The 21,394-nt window shown below is 40.9% G+C and overlaps 1 protein-coding gene across 9 annotated transcripts in view; it reads left to right on the forward strand.

The window, feature by feature from the left end:
• ESRRG (estrogen related receptor gamma) overlaps positions 1–21,394 on the forward strand; it is a 486,133-nt gene that overhangs the window by 70,784 nt on the left and 393,955 nt on the right. Inside the window, exon 1 of one of the 9 annotated variants that reach the window (XM_073338894.1) lies at positions 7,872–7,936. The exons of the other annotated variants lie outside the window; for them this stretch is intronic. The gene's annotated coding sequence lies outside the window, so the exon portion shown is untranslated. Of the gene's footprint in view, positions 1–7,871; positions 7,937–21,394 lie in introns of those variants that run through there. 9 annotated transcript variants of the gene reach the window in all.

Raw genomic sequence — 21,394 nt, forward strand, 5'->3', positions numbered from 1 at the left:
TTTTGCATCCTCCACAAAAAGAGGACCTTAGGTTGATTGACTGTTGTTTTTATATTATTATGTAAATAGGAACATAGGAATTGCCAGACTGGATCAAATCTAAAGTCCATCTAGTCCAGTATGCTCCCTACAACAGTGGTCTGCACATGATGCTTCAGAGGAAGCAGTAAGAACCCCACAATAATCAGATGTGGGGTAATCTGCTCCCTACCTTAGGTTGCATCCTAATTTTTCATTATTGGTGTAAACCCTGAAGCATGAGGTTTAAACTTTTGTGTTTGTTCCCCCAACCTCTTCATATAGACCAGAGGTGGGCAAACTATGGCCCGCGGGCCACATCTGGCCCCTCCCCCGCAGCCTCAGCTTGCCATGCCGCCAGCGCTCTGAGCGGCTGGGCTGCAAGCTCCTGCCAGGCAGCGTGGCTGCCAGAGCTGGCAGATGTAGTGTATTAAATTGCTCCCCCATAGGAATGTGCTACCCACGGAGCACTGTAAGTAGCATATTCCTTATGGGGAGCAATTTAATACACTACACCTATGTAGGGAAGGTTGTGCCTCCCCAAGCAGCCTGGCCCCGCCCCCTATCCACCCTCTCCCACTTCCCGCCCCTGACTGCCCCGACCCAGCCCCCTGACAGGCCCCCTGCCCAGACTCCCATGCCTATCCAACTGTCCCCTAACTGCTCCCAAGGACTCCTGCCGCTTATCCAACCCCCCTGCTCCCCGCCCCCTTACCATGATGCTCAGAGCACCAGGACTGGGAGCCATAAGTAGTACACCATAAGTAACACATTCCTACAGGAAGCAATTTAATACACCACACCGGCCCTCCATACAGTTTCGGAACCCGAATTTGGCCCTCAGGCCAAAAAGTTTGCTCATCCCTGATATAGATTGTCCCACAACTACTCCTCTACTTATCATTCCTTGTTTAAAATATATAGTATCCCTACAACTCCCTCAGATGATGGGACTGCTTTCCCTGACTAAGCCCTGTGGCCCCTCTTTGGAGTGCCTCCTTTGCAGGGAGTTGAAAGGCTATTGAGATTCTTTCACTTTCTCTCTCTTACTGACCAGGAAACAGGGATAGCTCCCTACATGCGTGAGGAGCAAAAGGCAGGAATCCATTAATTATGGCCTGTGTACGCTGATGTCACTGTGCACCAGGTCTGTGTTGGCACTGGTGGACCACTCCAGTATTTTTACTGCCCAATTTGCAGTAAAACACAATAAGAAATAACCATCAATAAAGCTGCGAAACTTGGTATTAATTTTCTTTGTTAGCTGTGTTCATATGAGCAGCTTGCCATTTGCATATGTGAATCTTGTCATAACCATTTCAGGAAGTGATTTGTTAATAATCAAGTTCTCAGAGCAGCTCTAAATCAGTAATTGATGCAGGTCTGGATAAAGCAAACTGTCCGCCTGCCTATTTTGTGGAGCGTTTTTGGCAAATTTCAAGCCTGCATGAAAACTAGCCATCAGAATAAAATTTAGGACAGCTGGGATGCTTTGCTTTGAAGACTTTTGGCTCCACAGTTCAAATAATCACAATAGCAGCTCAATTTAGCCTTTGGCTGGATAGGTTTGGCAGGGCACAATGAAAAATAATTATTTCATGGCCTGCTTATTTGTCCCTTAACAAATAAACTCTCTGACCTATGCAGTCTTATGTAAAGATGTTGCTGTATGTAGGGCTGTAGAACACTGTAATATCCCCATTAGAAAACTGTTTTATTTCACCCTCATGTCACAATATTTTTTAGAAGTCTGTTTGGGAACCAAATAAAAGGGGCTGATGGTGTCGGAAGTTGAACTCCAGCCAGCCAAGCACGGAATCTAAAAGGCCATCAACCAGTGTCTTCCTTCTGAAAACATGTACATTAGTATGCAGCATTGTCACTCCTGTAATCATAAGAACAATAATGATATAAACAAGTCCATCCCTTTACAGCCTTACCTCTCAGGATGGGGAAGTGCCGTTCTTAAAAGCATTTGGATTTTGGCCTAAATGTATGCTGCTTAACTAACCATGTTTAAACTTTCTGTTTTGTCTCTATCTTATGACTTCCTTGTTCTCCTCTTCAGTTTAAATGACATCTTAAAATGTGTGACAGAGGAAGAATAAAAGCTGAGCAAAGTGCTTTGTAAGGGAGGAGATATATATATCCTACAGTCTCTAGAATCCTACAACCCATTTCCCCCCTTCCCTGGATTTCTGTATTTGCAGTTTTCTTTGAACTGAAATGCAGCCAATCCATGGAACTGTATTTCTATTTCCCACTCTGCAGGGAAAAAAACCCCCCAAAACACATACACAGAAGCATTCAGAGTGATGTGGTTTCCTCTACCCCGTCATTTGTTTCTGTAATAGTGAAAGGAAGCCTTTTTTCCCCTACTGATCCAAAAGATCTGTCTAGAATGTCTGCTGCGCGCACTCACACGCACAAACAAAAATCAAACTCTCCTTATGATCGTCATGATCTGTTTTTAATGAGTGGCACTTCTTCTCAAAGTGTCATTTAACAAAAATCAGCAGTCATGTCATGCATCGGGATGAATTTCTAAATGTAAATGAGATTCTCTCAGTAATTTATTTACATTTGTTTTCAGCACAACAAATGAGACATCACGTAGCTTCATAATTTCCCATGACCGAGTCACCAGCATGCGGTGTGTAATTTACCATGATTTAAGATGCTTATCTGTAGGTTCTTGAAACAGTACCTGGTGGGCTTTTTTGTTTTTTTTTTGTTTTTTTTTTAATAATACTTTCTCCAGCCTTGTAACCACCTCTGTGCCCCCTTCTGTTGTTTTCAGCTGAAACAAAAAATATAAATCTGTTTTTTCTTCTTGCTATCAAATCTTTTGGAAAATAGAGCTGAGGGAGCAATTTTTTTTTGGTTCATGTATTTCCCCACCCTCCTTCTCTCTGGAACTGGTAAAAATTAATAATAAAATCTTTAGTAGCCATAGTGGACACTGCAATGGATTAGAGACCCATTATAAAAGAGGGATATGCCATGATCATCAACATGTCTTGACTGACAAATGACTGCCCAGTCATGTGGTATGAGTGGAAGGGTCCTGCTGTTTGTGGTACTTCCCTTATTAATAAAAATACCAGGATTCTTAGGCCTGTTCTCAGCTCTATATTGACTTTCTGTGTGTCTTTTGACCTGTTTATGACTTACTTGATACTCGGGTAGAGAATGGATAGAAGTCTACAATTTCAGGTATTGTGGGCACAATCTCATACCTCAAAACTCATTTAATTTGTGTCCGCAATTGAATCCACTTCTATGTCTAATTCCCCACTTGGCCATATGAGGCAGTTAGATGTTAGCACAAAAGTGTGCATGCAGTTTTGTGCCATTAATTTTGGAGGCTACATTAAGGCATGGTTAAAAAGATCAGGGATATAGTATTTATTTTTGATATTGTGCTTACAAATTAATACAGGAGAACTGTGCGGCTTAGATGACCCTTACTATAAAAGTAAAGTATTCATCCAAAACCCCACTTCATACAATTGTCGTCTTACAGTGTTCTGGGTCATCACTGTATTAAAAAAAATTATAATTTTATACAGCACGTCCAGATGTATATGTTTATATGGAGATCGGCAGTGTAAACCGAATCTGAGTAACAATTCTCTCTTTGAGAGGCAGTATGGAATTTCTTCTAGTTCATTCATAACATCAGAATTGTGTAAGCAAGGTCTAAAAAGAATAAATATTTTTGGTTAGTTTGTAAATGTGCACTACAGATAATATGGTCTGGCTCAAATTCTGAGTGATCCACTCTGGTTGTCTAGGCAGTTCATTAGTATTACTTACCACTAAATTATGCTGAGGGCCAGTTTCTGACCAAATTATTTACAGAACTGCCTTTAAATTACAAAAACCTTCAAGATGGACAATGCTGTGAGCAAATCTGTGATTTCTTCAGGGTTCCTTTACCGTATATATTTGAGCAAGAGCTTAAAGGGGCTACATGAATCTTATTCTGGAAGGGAATGGTGGGGGGGAAAGTGGGGGAAACAGCCCACTATTTATAAGTGTCAGGCTTTCTACCTGAAACAAAAAGAAACAGACGTGTTGAAATTGCTGAGGTTTGTGACTAGACTTCTAGGGATTGTGTGTTGTCAAATAGTAAATAAATAATAATAGAGTATTACATCCCCTTTCTACAAAGACTAGCTCTTTAGGTCAAACTGAAGAGACACGTGATTTTAGCTCTGAAGACCCCGGGTTCCAATACTCATTATGCCAAGATGGTTGCCATCACACAAACACTGTGACTTAAGTTTCTAAAACAACAACAAGTTCCAAATTGTATATCATGCAAGTGCTTCATCCCCCAACTTCTAATCTATATCTCACTTATTGCTAGAGTCAACAGTCTATTAGTAACAAAGAACAAAACCTTTCATCATCTATCGATTTGCAGTCTTTAGAAAATGCCAATAGGCTATTTTTTGTCCAATTTCTCAATAAATAGGAATATTTATTGGTTTTTCAGTTTTACTGTATTGCATGAGAATATATTTTACTGTGTATTATGGGTAATGCAGCATCAGGATACATTTTTTCATTCTGCTAGCAAATTCTGAAACTGCATAGCTCAATTGAGAGGTGTAAATATATTTGTCATCATAGCGCAGTTCAGATTAAAATCCAACCAATAATCAGGCTTGAGTTAACTCTTCTGTTTGTTCTGTTCTGATATTCTGACTATAGTCAAATGAATGAGAATTACCATTTGGAAGGAATTACAGTAAAACTTTACTAAAGGGGAACATCTACTTTGATCCCCATATAGGAGAGAAAAAGGATTTTCTTGTGGCTAACTGATGGTTAGGAGATCTGACTTCTGGTGATGGCTCCGTCACAAACTTTTTGTGTGGCCTTGGGCAAGTTTGTAGCCTCTCTGTGACATACTGTGCTTCAACCTAGATGGAGTAATTTTTTACTTGAAGTAACACATGTTCTTTCTCAGCTGTCCATCTTTAGCTCTCTCTTTTGAGCATGGGTAAACAAATCATAGTGAGTTTGAGCTATGGCAGATCTTAGGATCCGAAGCCCTGAGTTGCCTGCATCTCCAGTTCTGCTGCAAAAGGGGAGAATCACATGAAGGATTTTCTCCTCCCCCACACTCACTACTGGAGGAGATACCAAGATGAACAGTTGCCTCTCACTCCAGTCTGACTACCAGAAGTGGGAATCTGGTGAGATTTTTCTCCCCTGGTGGTTCCACTGCTGGAAATGAAATGCAGGCACAGAGTTACCATCTCATGAAATTCAGCCCTACTGCCAAAGGCAGTTCAGCCCCACTCCTTCTATCCTGTTGTCAGAGAAGATGAGGTGAAAATCTCACTGCTGAGATGGGATGTCAGGAATAGAATTCTTATTCTTCCATTACCACTGCTGGAAGTGGCGATCTTCGAACATGATACAGTTCTGTGGTGACCTAGAATCCTATTTTCGACGTCTCAGACTCAAGGAATATTTCCTCTGAACAACAATCTAACCCACAGAGACCTTCCTACCAAGACTACAAAAAGAAGGATTCTGAGTGGACTCCTCCTGAAGGTCGAAACAAGAGACTAGACTTCTACATAGAGTGCTTCCGCCAATGTGCACGGGCTGAAATTGTGGAAAAGCAGCATCACTTGCCCCATAACCTCAGCCGTGCAGAACACAATGCCATCCACAGCCTCAGAAACAACTCTGACATCATAATCAAAAAGGCTGATAAAGGAGGTGCTGTCGTCATCATGAATAGGTCTGAATATGAACAAGAGGCTGCTAGGCAGCTCTCCAACACCACTTTCTACAAGCCATTACCCTCTGATCCCACTGAGAATTACCAAAAGAAACTACAGCATTTGCTCAAGAAACTCCCTGAAAAAGCACAAGAACAAATCCGCACAGACACACCCCTGGAACCCTGACCAGGGGTATTTTATCTGCTACCGAAGATCGTTAACCCTGGAAATCCTGGACCCCCCCTCATCTCAGGCATTGGCACCCTGACAGCAGGATTGTCTGGCTATGTAGACTCCCTCCTCAGGCCCTATGCTACCAGCACTCCCAGCTATCTTCGAGACACCACTGACTTCCTGAGGAAACTACAATCCAGTGGTGATCTTCCTGAAAACACCATCCTAGCCACTATGGATGTAGAAGCCCTCTACACCAACATTCCACACAAAGATGGACTACAAGCCATCAGGAACAGTATCCCCGATAATGTCACGGCAAACCTGGTGGCTGAACTTTGTGACCTTGTCCTTACCCATAGCTGTTTCACATTTGGGATAATGTATACCTTCAAATCAGCAGCACTGCTATGGGTACCCGCATGGCCCCACAGTATGCCAACATTGTTATGGCTGACTTAGAACAACGCTTCCTCAGCTCTCGTCCCCTAATGCCCCTACTCTACTTGCGCTACATTGATGACATCTTCATCATCTGGACCCATGGAAAAGAAGCCCTGGAGGAATTCCACCATGGTTTCAACAATTTCCATCCCACCATCAACCTCAGCCTGGACCAGTTCACACAAGAGATCCACTTCCTGGACACTATGGTGCTAATAAGTGATGGTCACATAAACACCACCCTATACTGGAAACCTACTGACCGCTATGCCTACCTGCATGCCTCCCGCTTTCATCCAGACCACACCATACGATCCATCGTCTACAGCCAAGCTCTGTGATACAACCGCATTTGCTCCAACCCCTCAGACAGAGACAAACACCTACAAGATCTCTATCAAGCATTCTTACAACTACAATACCCACCTGTGGAAGTGAAGAAACAGATTGACAGAGCCAGAAGAGTACCCAGAAGTCACCTACTACAGGAGAGGCCCAACAAAGAAAATAACGGAACACCACTAACCATCACCTTCAGCCCCCAACTAAAACCTCTCCAACACATCATCAAGGGTCTACAACCTATCCTGAAGGATGACCCATCACTGTCCCAGATCTTGGGAGACAGGCCAGTCGTTGTTTACAGACAGCCCCCTAACCTGAAGCAAATACTCACCAGCAACCACACACCACCCAACAGAACCACTAACCCAGGAACCTATCCTTGCAACAAAGCCCTTTGCCAACTGTGCCCACATATCTATTCAGGACACCATCATAGGGCCTAATCACATCAGCCACACTATCAGAGTCTTGTTCACCTGCACATCTACCAATGTGATATATGCAATCATGTGCCAGCAATGCCCCTCTGCCATGTACATTGGTCAAACTGGGCAGTCTCTAAGTAAAAGAATAAATGGACACAAATCAGACATCAAGAATTATAACATTCAAAAACCAGTCGGAGAACACTTCAGTCTCTCTGGTCACTCAATTACAGACCTAAAAGTGGCAATTCTTCAACAAAAAAAATTTCAAAAACAGACTCCAACGAGAGACTGCTGAATTGGAATTAATTTGCAAACTGGATACAATTAACTTAGGCTTGAATAAAGACTGGGAGTGGATGGGTCATTACACAAAGTAAAACTATTTCCCCATGTTTATTGCCCCCCCCCCAACTGTTCCTCAGACATTCTTGTCAACTGCTGGAAATGGCCCACCTTGATTATCACTACAAAATCTCTCCCCCCCCCCCCCCCCGTGCTCCTGCTGGTAATAGCTCACTTACTTGATCACTCTGGTTACAGTGTGTATGGTAACACCCATTGTTTCATGTTCTCTGTGTATATAAATCTCCCCACTGTATTTTCCACTGAATGCATCCGATGAAGTGAGCTGTAGCTCACAAAAGCTTATGCTCAAATAAATTTGTTAGTCTCTAAGGTGCCACAAGTACTCCTTTTCTTTTTGCGGATACAGACTAACCCGGCTGCTACTCTGAGATCTGGGAGAGGGTTACCTCCCGCTACCATCCTGCTGCAAAGGTAGGCAGAACTCTCTCTCCTTTTGCTTCTCACCAGCAAGAACCATTCTGGAAAACCCCTGAACTGGAAGTCTTCCCTGGGCCCTGAAAAGCTTAGGACCAGGTGCTGTCCCTTGTACTGTATGGGTACAGGATTAGCTCTGGTCTGAGTGGGTTTCATGGAGCATATATTGAAGGATGGGGAGAATGAATAATTTTGTGCATAAAGCAGCATTTTCTGGGTATAGGGCTGGATTCTGGGAAATTCCCTCCTACAAGTTGCTGAGGACCCTTAAAAGCACTGACCTCATTGGGAGCTCAGCACTTCATAGGATCAGGCCCATAAAGAGTAAATAGATGTTTATAAACAGCTTTGCTCATCACTCTTTGGGCACAAAGATAAAGTGGAACATACAAACCTGAAAGACAGAGCCAAGACTGAAGTTCTCGAAGTTTGTGGATTTTTATTTTTTTTTAGTTTTTCATTTAACTTTTCCAGGAGCCTTAATTTAATTCGTCCCCAGTTGTTTTAAAGCTGATGCAATGCCAGACAACAACAGCATTCTTTTACAGCAGGAGTCTAGATGACAGCACCCAGCAAATGCAAAATTTGACATTCATATAAAAGTGAGCTGAGCAAGACCAATAGAAGGGAGCCAAGGATTGACTGCAGCAAGAAGAATGAAAAGTGCTATAAGGAATCAACAGCTGCACTATTTATTGAAATACCATAGCTGAACTTTAAGGTGGCAGCAATATAGGGTTATGCAGAGTAGCACAGAGAGAGATGGCTAATATAAAGGAACATATGATTGGATGAAGGCTTGTTGCAAACTAGGTTTAGAAGGGGGTTGCCCTTCATTATTTGAGCATATTATACAGTAGGGTTTATTTCACTGTGCTGTTTGGAAAGGTTCTGTTTTCAGGACAGCTGTTTGCTGTGCCTGGTAATGAATTTCTGAAGAGTGTGGGCCTGAATGTATATTGTGGAGATGCTTGTGGCTGATTAGTAGTTGTGTGGGTGAATATGAAGTTTAGTTCTGTTCTATGCAGTATTGCTCTCAGTGAGGCTTCCTGAAGTGCTATGTTCCAGTAATAATAATTAATTTTGAAGCTAATTGAACTCCTAAGGGTCAGATTCACCTCCCCAACAAAGACCATTCAGGGCAACATGTCACATCGTATTGTTTCTTTCCCCTGACTGGATAAGTTTTATAAGCTACCTCCCCTTCTACCCAAGCTAAATTTCCTTTAATCATGAATAAAGCTTTATTTTGTGATTAAATAAATCTAATTTGCAGGTTTAAAATTTGCTTTCCAGGAATATGTGTATGAACAAAATCTCTTGAATGTTTGCAAAATGTAATGGAAGAGAAATTATCTGGAGAATTCTCTCACTATCCACTCAACACCTCAAATGCTCACGAGCAGCCACATATTCACATGGCGATGATGTAGCCATGATGGCAGACAGAATGGACTTGCATCTTGAATGGTCCATTGCAAGTCATCTTCCTTCAGCAAGAGTCAGTATGGGAGGGTTAAGGCTTCATAAATCCTCAAAAGCTGAGAGGGACATTAGAGATCCTATAGCAATTTTTGTAAGGATAAGTGGTCTTCCCTGGTGCCTGTATTTCAGTTTTCTTCTCCTCACATTGTTGTGAGCCAGTTGTGCTCCGTTCCAGAGGGCGCTGAATTTCTGTGCCAAAGTGATTCCTTTTTCTGTATAATTTCATTTGGGATGGACAACACTGCTTACATTTAAGATGCAATTATTATAAAAAAAGAATCACAATGGGAATATTTTTTTTTAAACTTCAGAGCATTATAGGGTACATGTTTCTGTTTTAAAATACAATAGAGAATCTGCCATGAAGGCACTCTGTCCTGTCCAAGTGTTTACACATGCTCACTGCCATAGTATCTGAATGTCTGTCTTGATGATGGCCTCACGTGGTGGAAAATAACCCTAATCATTTCTGTATCAAGGGGCTCTAGGGGGATAACACAGACCAAAGAGTGTGAATCCCTTTCGGAGAGACACTGCTGGGAAGTAAAATCTCTCCCCATTCTTCTGTGTATGAATAGTGCCCTCCCATAGGTTGAATAGCACCTAGGGCCCAAGGGGCACCACTGCCTCAGAAAAATGTAATTTATCCTTCTTTGTGCTAGCTTTCATGAATCTGTTGCTCTAAATTCACTCCTGGTGTAACTACACTGAAGTCCTTGGAGCTACACCAGAGATTAGACTGGCTCTTGCACTACACACACCCATTGCCTCAGACAAAAAAATCATCACATAGTACTGAGTAGAGATGCTGGATTGATGGTTTATTACAACAATCTGTAACCCACAAACCAACCCCCGTTGCCCCCTGGCCTTCTTTTTCCTCCCTATGACTGGAGAAGTAGTAACTGACCACTTCACCATGAATGGTCCCTTGACATATATGTTAGCTACTTATGCTAAACAATCTGTTCCACCTTGTATTTAGCTCTGACCCTTTGAGTATATTTCCCAGACCTTTATAAGCTTGAAAGCGTGTCTCTCTCACCAACAGAAGTTGGCCCACTAAAAGATATTACCTCACCCACCTTGTCTCTCCCTAGTATCCATTGCAACTAGAATATTACTCAGCGCCTGTATCATCCTCCCACTTCATGAAATACACTCCTTCTTCAAAAAAGCAAATTTTACAATGGTCTTTCATATTGTTTCCAAATTTGAAACTAACTTTGATATGAACTCTTAGAAAGTAAAAGTAAAATGGTGTTTTGAAAAGAGAATCAGCTAGAATAGGGGAAAGGTGGAACTGAAAGGGGTGGGGGAGTCAGGGCAGCTCTTTTCTTTACATAGATCTTAGAAGATAAAAAAGAAGAAAGTATTATGGATCTTCTCCCCTTCTCTATTGTTTTCTGTTCCAGACCATTACACTCATGAGGACCCAACACCTTCAATCATTTCATATCAACTCTGACACTTCTGAAGCCAGACTTCACTCTCATGCCTTTTAGCACTGCACTCACTCCCTGCATTCCCTTTGGTATTCTCTACAGTTATTATTTCTTACCTCTCTCAACACACAAAAAAGCACATTCTACTCACACACCTAAGTCAAAGGCCATTTGAGATCGCTTACATTTTTCATTATGCTCCTGAAGTAGTTGGCAAAAGGGTACAATAGCCATTCTAACTGTTCGTTTGAGCTCATGGATGGGTTCTGACTTACTTGTTAGTTCTTCAAGGACCTGTCCTTTTTATGATTAATTATATTAATTTAGGGCTTTTTTCCCCTCACTGCTCATTATATTCTTTGCCCAAAGTGTATGTTATGTTTGGCCCTAAGTTATGGCATATTATATGTTTCTATTAATGAAAAACAACTTTCAAACATCCCTTTGCTATTCAAAGGTCACATCAGCATGTTCGGTAAACTTGGTGATGGCCTCTACAAGCTCCTTTACTGGGTCATCCTTATCTCAAATGCCTAATGAAGATGTAATACAGTGTCACACAAAGATATAAATGCAGCAATGTTCAAGGGAGAGAGAAGGGGCTAGAATAATCTGGAAAAATCCTGTGCTTTTCTTGGGGATGATGAGATGAGAAATCATGTGTTTTTGCTCCTCTTTATCACCTAACTTGAGTAATTCAGGACAGTTTTTCTTGGTTGCTGATGCTCTCAGCCCATCAGTACTGCTGTTTCTTCTTCCAGTGTTCTCCACCTATTGTGTGACGTCTAGTCAGTGTAAATATAAACTTCATATAAAAATCTATGTGAAAAGATTGCTATTAAGATTGCAAAGTGAAGCTTTCAAACCGCCTTGGTAGCCTTATTGCCAGTCTCAACAGAAAACCCAGTGTTCGATTGGCTATGGAAAGCATATTTCCCTCTCACCTAAAGATGCTCACCTCTTCAGAAGCATTACCTGAGCACTTTTTGGATAGGAAACATGGGAGAGGTTTGCATTCTGGTGCCTATACTGTAGCTGTTCCATGGATAAGAACTGAATTAAGTTTCCAGTTCTAGAATCTTTCCTGAGCACTATATTCATTGCAAAAATAACACAGGATATTTATTTCTGGATGGGAGTGAATTATTGTCATTAGACACGATGTAGTTTTGTGTGAAGGGGGAAAAAAACAAACCTGTGTACTGCCTGCTCCTTTCTGGAGAGGTACTTAATATTCCATGCCAATCATTGCTGGGGACATGGAGTTCTTTTCAGTGCTAGTCAGGTAATATGTCATTTTCTCTGTAGAAACTCTATGCAGCAGGGACATGAGTTATTTATTTACATAGTTATCAGAAGATCATGTGGTAGTACTAATGCAAATCACCACAGAGTTACCATTGCTTCCAGTGGAGTTTTGCCCCCTATTTTGGAAATTTTATTGTAATTGAACATAAATGTGTCTTCATCGAAATTCTGCTCCAATGCAGATTTCTTTAACATATGCAACTCAGTTTACGCATGCCTACCAAACAGTAAGCACCCTTCCATTTTGGACATATCTTCCAATTAACTGCAGCCTGGATTAACTGCAGCCTAACGGCCATTTCCTGTCATCATTCTGCATGCAAAATTCCCATTGAGATTAGTGGTAGCTTGGTGTAAAAATAGCTAGGACACTGTAACCCGAATTAGACTTCATTGTTTCATTGTGTGTAGTGGGAATGAGTCTTTAAATACATGCAGCTACATCAAAACAAACATTTTTGGTCCTGTGCTAAAGAAGGACGTGACTCCATGTTTTTCAATGAAATACATTCAGTTAACCTTTATAGCCATGTCCATCTCATTCTGCAGACAGATTAGATGATTGGAGAGCAGAGACAAGGTAAAAAGGTAAGATAATTTTTTTAAAAAGAAGCAAATTACAGGTGCCATGTAGTTAAAAATGCATAGTTACAGGTTTTGAAAGTGCTAATCTCCAAGATGGTGCATGGATTGTATTAGAAATTTTGGGTTAATGAGATCAGATTGTTTCATCTGAGGCTAAGACCACCCAAAACCGCATTGGTAGCCAGATATATCAGATTCATTTTACAAATCCGTCAGTTTCCGAGTTCTGTTGACAGTGTATATTCACAGTGAGTCATTTTGGCTGAAGAAGTGGTAGGTGTCCCCTCCCCTCCCCTTCCCCTTTTCTCCGCTGCAATGATGATTGTTTCCACTATTGCTAAAATATAAAAAAATATGATGATCCCTCATATTCAGAAGCCGCTAGTGGCTTTCCTGAGCCCAGGAGGACCAGCAGGCAAGAGCAGCCATACATGAAAATGTTGAAAAAGAGTCCGATAAACTCATCGGAGACAGAGTTAGTGACTGCATCTGCCTCTCTCTAATTTCTGAGTTGTTGGATAGATCCTTTTTTTTTTTTTTGGTCAGTGTCTCCACATGGTGACATTAGTATTTTCTAAAAAATCAAACTACCCAAGCCCTCCATAGGTTTGTGGGGAAGGAGGTAATTTCACTTAAATTCAGCGCAGCTTCTCTTGAAAATCAGTCTGGCTGTATCAAAAGTTGATGAACCTGGGCAGATTTCCAGGTTTGTGACCAATTGTGATAGATAGGTAAGTTTCACCTGCTTTTGTTATTTCCTATAAGCATTTAGCACAAACTGTAATGTGCACATGTTACTCCCATTCATAGGGAGTGCTGAGCATTCTTTGAGAGATTGTACTATCTATTCTCTCTCTAGTGGGTTAATACCTGTAACAGCTATTAATAAAAATATTGCTAGAATATAAGCTTGAAAAGTAGCCTTTGGTTTTTACACCCACAGTTTTGTTTCTAGGATTAATTGCAGGCACATGCACATGGGTGGGGATGCATTTTATAGCATTAGACATCTGACTTCTTGGTATGTGATTGCAATCAGAAAGATAGCTGTGTAAGTGCAACAGGATGGACCATTAAAATGGCACCTGCCATTTCTTATGAGCTCAAAATAAGAGACCACTTTTGGAAAACAAACTTGTGATGTTTTAAGAGATCTAATTTCTACTCTAAAGACTACACACCACTCTCTGCCTAAAGTCACAGTCTAAACTGCACCATCCCAGGAGTAGCCATAGGAGGCTTTGTGATTCTAAGACAGGATCCTGAGGGGTAGTAATTTACTAGTGGCTGATACCAATTGTAATTGCTGCCTTGTCTCTCTTCTCCACCTGCTCAAATAATCCTGCCAGTAAGTGAGGGGGGAACAGCAATTCCCTACCCACCTGCTGCAAAGAAGTAAGGGATGCATAGCCCTGTTTGTTCCTACTCACCTGGATCCAAGGTAAGTATGTAAATCCAGCTCAAGGGCACTTAGTCTTACTGTAGCTTGATGCCATCTGTATTACCTACCCTCTGTTCCTACCATATTTGTAAGTGTTTTGCCTTGTATTATTGTTGTTAAACATTTCCCAGTAAAATTTTAATGCCAAAAAAAAAAAGACTTTTCCAAAGCCATGCATTGTCAGAGCATGGATTAGAATTTAGGCGATCCTGACTCCTAGTTCTGTACTTGGATCATTAGGCTAAAATGTCTGGAATTCACTCTAAAGAGAATAAGTGTTGAAAGTTTTCCATGTTATGTCAGCTGCTCTTTAAGAATGTTAATGGTCATTTTCTTCAAAGGAGAACCTAAGTTTAAATGGATGGTGTAGATGTCTGTTCCCCAAGCCCATGACTGCCTTGCTCTTGGCCATTCTGGAGTGAAGTGTACTTTTAGCTGCACACACTTACAGATATTGGGATTTCCATTTCAAAGCACAAACAATTCTAATATTAAAAAGCCTATATCTCCAGTGGGAATATGGGTTGCAGGAGCTTCTTGACTTTCCTTTTCATCTTTTTATCATATGTAATATCTTTAGATCTCTCCATCAATTTTTTTTGTCAACATCACAGTGGACAAAATGTCAGGTAAAGTTAAAGTAGAACATTTCCCTAGAGAAATAAAGACTCTTATTGTTGCATTGTTGAATCTGCCTATATTCAGCCATGGTTTGGCCGGCTAGGGCACTTCATTGCTTAATCTAAAATTTACATTTCTGTTCTATAAATTGATAAGAATTTTAGCTACCCAGTAAATATAAAACTGGAGGGAGAGAGAGGGGGTATTTCTACAGTGGTTCTGTTTGTGTTCAAGACTTAGAGCTGTGAAATACCTGATACTTAAACTAAGATTCAGTTGTTTTTCTGTAACTGTTTTTATCAATGAGCCTTAAAAGCACTGATATTTTCAGGCTTTATAACTGCGGTGCCCTTGAACTATCCAGTAGCTAAGGGAATGATATTCCCAAATTCAGCTGGTAAACTGCCTCTTGCTGTCATATGTGACACCTCTCTCTCTCTCTCATGTTAGACTGGTACCAGAACCCTGTCTTATCGCACAGTGCTCATAGGCTTACCTGGTACCATTGTCAGGTGCTGCCTGGATTCACTGTTGTCCTCAGAAAGTCTGCTTGTATAGTGTATAGTGAAGCTAATCCTTTGTTTTAATATATTTTTTTAACATTTCCAAAGGAAAGTAGGGGTCCGTTCAGGTCTTTCCATTTTTGCATGATAGTACAGTTGAACAACGTGTACATGTGTTAATTAAACATCCCTTCTTATCACTACTTTGGTAAGTGTCCTGTAAATTTAATCACTGCGACACCTCTGTACACATTTGCAATCCTTTTAAAGATCTAGAGAAAAATCCTAGTGGATTATTGAAAGCAGTAAATCATATAGAATTACAGTAGTTATTAGAAGCATTAAAACCTGTGATAAGCTTTATCATGCATTTTGGGGGAGGTTTATTCTTGATCACAAATGACTGTAAATAGAACTGAACAGTAAAAAACTTGATAACACTTTAGTTTACAGTACACCAATAATCAGATACTTTGTAGTTACGCAATAATCATCATGTAATTATACTGTAATTAAAGTATCAGAGTTTCCTTGTTTTTCCATGGTAAGTTACAAACCTTCAGGGCATATGTAAGCTAACATAGGGCTTGATTCCCCTCTCACTTACATTGGCTTTGCATCTATATTCTGATTGATGACAGTGGAGTTGCTCCTGATTTACACCAGTGAAAATGAGAAGAGAAGCATGACCATTCCGTGCGATTATTTATCTCTATATATCTGCCTCTGTATATAGATCAGAGTAAAGCTCTGATCATTTCATTTGGGCTGTGTGTATGCATGTTTGTTTACATATTACCTGCAGTAACATTAAATGTTTTTGGCTTTTTGGAGTTCAGTGTGAATCATGATACCAAGGTAGGTACGTTTTCATGCCATTTACAGTGTTGAAGGTTCCAGCTAATTAAGATTGGCTGTGATGTTGGCAAGAGCAATGTTGATCATAGAATCATAGAATACCAGGGTTGGAAGGAGGTCATCTAGTCCAACCCCTTGCTCAACTTGAACTCATCAGGTTGATCAACTTGAGCTCATCAGGTTTTCTTGATAGTATGTGATGAGTACATAATATGCTTAAATTATCAGTAACATCTAGGAGGCTTTATTGGGGGAAGGTGATATGCCCTCTGTTTGATCAGAAGTGGAGCAGGAGGAAAAAAATGTTGATGCTTTAGTATCTGAAATAAAAATTGTAAACACTAAAGTGGGTCATAAATAACCAGAAACCACGTAGGTGTAGTAAACTGTTGAAACCAATGAAAGTTTTAGGTGGTCAACATCTCTCAGGATTAGGCCCTTTATATGGGGCCCAGTCTTGTCTCAGTTGAAGTCCATGGCAAAACTCCCACTGGCTTTAGTGGGAATGACTCCTTGATTTTATACTAGTATAATCCCTATGATCATGCCAATATATTAATTGTGAATAACCAAACCACACTTTTGAGGTATGGATTACACAGTTTAATAAGAAAAGGAGTACTTGTGGCACCTTTAATAAGTTTAATAATTAAGTACACAGTTTAATAAGTAATTCTAGATTTGGCTAGTAGTAACTCCAAATGTAGTGACCCTGTCATTTTGTTTTAACTTTTGTAACTACAATGTAGCTGCAGTGTCTAGAGTCTAATTACAGAGTAACTAACTGCATATTTCCTAATACAGATAGAAAAATTCTTCACTACCTGTCCTAATTGCTTTTTTGTGTGGCCTTTTGACTAAGATCAAGTGTAATATAAATTTAATATTAGATATATCCTGATTATGGGACTGTATCCCGTATTTTCAGGTGAAAAGACTCAGTAAGCTTGTAGGGCTTTTCCATCTATATCTTCTGTGATACCATGACCTAAATGAGTTTCAGTTTAACTTCTATAATGCCTTCCTAATTTGCCTAGCAGAGGGTCTTGTTTAATTTCTGGTAAATGTTGACACCTAGAGATCACTTCTGTCTTATTCACCAGAATTTCTTCCTCCAAAAACTGGTTTTCAGCTCTGCAGCAATGAATTAGGCTGGTTTGCACAGGTTTTTGTGGAGCAGTGTTTCCCAAATTTGGGACGCCCCTTGTTCAGGAAAAGTCCCTGGCAGGCTGGGCCGGTTTGTTTACCAGTATATCCCTCGGCCCGTGCTGCTTCCCGCAGCCCCCATTGGCTGGGCACAGCAAACCGTGGCCAGTGGGAGCCGTGATCGGCCAAACCTGTGGACGTGGCAGGTAAACAAACTGGCCTGGCCTGCCAGGGGCTTTCCCTGCACAACCGGCGGCCCAAGTTTGGGACACACTGCTGTAGAGTGAGATTTTTCATCTCCATCAACATATTGCTAATGGTTACTGTATTTCTAAGCATGCAATTGTGCACTGAAATGATTTCACACATTCTCAGGCACATAGAAAATGTGCATTAAACAGTGGTCCTAAAATTCTATATCCCATTGCCCTGAGAAAAGCTTACAACTTGGATCTCAGAAACTCCCTTTTATATACAGGTGAAGCTCACAGTCTCTGATCCACCTAGGCTGTTGTTAAATGGTGTGCAAAATGCCAGAGTGATAAGTAACATGGCGGAAGCACTGTGCCTCCAGGACAGAAAAGTTCAAATCCTGAGGATTAATGTGGAGGTTATTGGGTTCATTTGTAAGTATTTTATCAGGCAACATGAGCAGGAAGGTGCTGAGATTGCTGTTTATAGCTGAGGCTACTTTAGCGCAGTCCACTGAGTGTTCTTTGTAGTGCTCATTATACTGTTGTGGGACCTGGTCTCTGGTTTGGAGGGAAAGTGTCTCTAATGACTACCTGAACACAGTGTCGGGGGGAGCCCTTTACATTTCTTTTTAATCTCTGCATTTTCAGAGTTAGTATCTTTTGTGGTACGATTTTCACAAAAAAGGTTTTTATTTTAGGAAACATACTTTTATGGAGGCACATCGTAGAGGAAAGGTTAGGATTATTTAAGGGAGGGGAATTAATTGAGTCACTTCTATAGGCATTAGGCAAATTGTCTCACTTGGAGTTAAGCGGCAACCTGGGAGTGTTTAAGTGTAGGGTGCCTGCGACTCACTTTATGATAGTCTTAGCTTACGACCTTATATCATTTTATTTCTCTGTTAAATCAAGACATTCCACACTGAGACTAGAATGGTGCATGGTGCAGTGGTTAGCTGCTCATGTTCAGAGGATTGTGCAGCATACTGTGATGAAATAATAGTTATATAGTGTACATGGAGTTTGTACAGGAGCCCAAAAAAGAAAATCTGATGCATGTGTCTGTCTTAGGTTGGAATATAGACATATTCACACCACAGAATATTGTCATATATGGGTAGTGTGTAGTGCCGTCTGTATGTTGTAGGGCTTAGACCATTGTAAATGTATTAATCCTTATGACTTAAAAATAATTAGTCACATCTAGAAATCTTTACTGGGCCAAGTCCTTGTCTTCAGTGGTAGTAAGGATTCAGTCCAATAAAAATACTTAGCACTTCTCTCATCCTTTACTTTTTCACTGGGTTGTACAAATGTTAGCCAAGTAATATTTAAGCAAGTAGAGCTTGATTCTGTGCTGGGCCCACATGGGACGAGTTTTCTGACTTGGACTATTCACCAAGCAGCCTCTGCAGGAGAGGCTCTTAGAGTACCAGAGGGGAGGATGGTGGGGCTACTGAAAAGGGCACCCCTCCAGTGCAAGGAGAAGGTGAACTGAGTATATAAGATATAAGTAAAGTATTCGATCGTCTTTAAACCCCAGCCCTCTTTTCCATTCCTTCTCCACCCTTTGAAAGCTCCATGACTCAAAAATTTCTGTACTTTTTTCCACTTACATTTGCACTCGGATTAATTCAGTAAAAATGTCACGCTAACTGAACACCTGCTCAATGCAGAACACTTATGACTATCTCCATGAGTGGCTTTTTGGGTTGTGTTACAGCATGGTCCTAGGAGGTGCTGAAATAGCCCCCAAATGTGAACTGAATATAAATGATGCAGTGACACTTGCCTATATTTGCACAACATGTAGCTCTGAGAGGTGCAACTGCCCCTTTCATTTTAGTGGGTGCCACCTCAGATTCCTAGAGATGATCCTTTAAATGACAACATTTGTTAACTCGAACAGAGAAGTGGGTTGTGTCATGGAGTGGTCCACCTAAATACTCTGAGAGAACCTGCTTTAATAAGAAATAAAATCCCCTCCAACTGCACAACCCTAGTTGTCACCTTCTGCCCACACTGGAACACACACAGGGTGTCATTCAACAATTACAATTGGGATGACATCCTGAAAGAAATCTTTCCTGAATCCCTTCTTCTGGCCTTCAGAGCCTCCAGCCTCTCCAAGCTCATCATAGAATCATAGAATTGTAGGACTGGAAGGGACCTTGAGAGGTCATCTAGTCCAGTCCCCTGCACTCATGGCAGGGCTAAGTATTATCTAGACAAGTGGCTCTCAACCTTTCCAGCCGACTGTACCTCTTTCAGGAGTCTGATTTGTCTTGCATACCTCCAAGTTTCACCTCACGTAAAAACTACTTGCTTGCAAAATCAGACATAAAAATACAAAAGTGTCACAGCACACTATTACTGAAATATTGCTTACTTTCTCATTTTTACCATATAATTATAAAATAAATCAATTGGAATATAAACACTGTACTTACATTTCAGTGTATAGTATATAGAGCAGTATAAACAAGTCGTATGAAATTATAGTTTGTGCTGACTTTGCTAGTGGTTTTTATGTAACCTGTTGTAAAACTAGGGAAATAGCTAAATGAGCTGATGTACCCCCTGCATACTGCCGGGGGTACACATATTCCTGGTTGAGAACCACTGATCTAGATCATCCTTGACAGGTATTTGTCTAACCTGCTCTTAAAAATCTCTAATGATGAAATAAAAAGCTCCCCACAGACTAGGACCCATCAACTCAAAGCTGCACCAGACTCTCTGCCATAACATCAAATAGAAAACCTGTAGACATATCTGAAAAACCTGTATTTCTCAAGATCAATACCACCCGTGCTCCCAATATACCTTTCAAGATCCCATGGATCTTACATGTGCAAATCACAACATGTGGTGTTACCTCATCCAGTCCATTAAATGCACCAGTAACAACTATGTGGGTGAAATGAGACCATCACTATATTCTCAAATGAACTCACACAGAAAAATTACTAAAGATATAAAAACACTCTATCACCTGTATCACTGTATATCTGACCTCTCTATCCTCATCCTCAAAGGAAACCTGCACAACACCTTAAAAAACCAAGCCTGGGAGCTTAAATTCATAACTTTGCTAGACACTAAAAATCATGGACTTAATGAAGTTACTGGATTTATAGCTTATTACAACAACCTTCAACCCACTAACCCCCTGCCCTTCCCTACCCCCGCATCATTGTAGAAGTGTTAATTGGCCATTTTACCTTGAATGGTCCCTTGAAATATATGTTAACTACTTACGCTAAACAATCTGTTCCACCTCGTATTTAGCTGTGATGCTCTGAGTACATTTCCCAGACCTGAAGAAGAGCTCTGTGTAAGCTTGAGAGCACGTGTGTCTCACCAACGTAAGTTGGTCCAGTAAAAGATACTACCTCACCCAACGTGTCTATAATATCCTGGGACCAATATGGTTACAACAGCACTGCAAGCAACATTGTTAACTGTTTCCTCATTCATCACAGTATGTAAGAAAGGTGAGGGAGGGTCATATTATGAAGAGCTGCACAATCAACTGTGAGGTATGGCAAAGTACCCACACACCAAATGAAGAAGGAGCCTAGCAGAACCAAGTAGGGCATCTCAACCACATGTAACCCTTCTGCCCGTCAGAGTTGGCAGCAACAAGGGCCGGGTTCAATATCTAGAGGTTCCATTCCAATAACACAATGCAAACCGGCTCGAGCCCCCACCCAGTGACCTGGGACCAATATATACCACCCCCGCTGGGCGCCTCCAAGAGGCAATACTTCCGCTCTCGCAAGCACATAGTCTGAGTGTAGCAAAAGTCTTTTAATAACAGAGAGAAACAATGTGGCATTATGTTAGGGAAACACCACCAACAGGAT

The sequence above is a fragment of the Lepidochelys kempii genome, chromosome 3 (genome assembly GCF_965140265.1).
Source record: "Lepidochelys kempii isolate rLepKem1 chromosome 3, rLepKem1.hap2, whole genome shotgun sequence".
Taxonomy (NCBI): Eukaryota; Metazoa; Chordata; order Testudines; family Cheloniidae; genus Lepidochelys; species Lepidochelys kempii.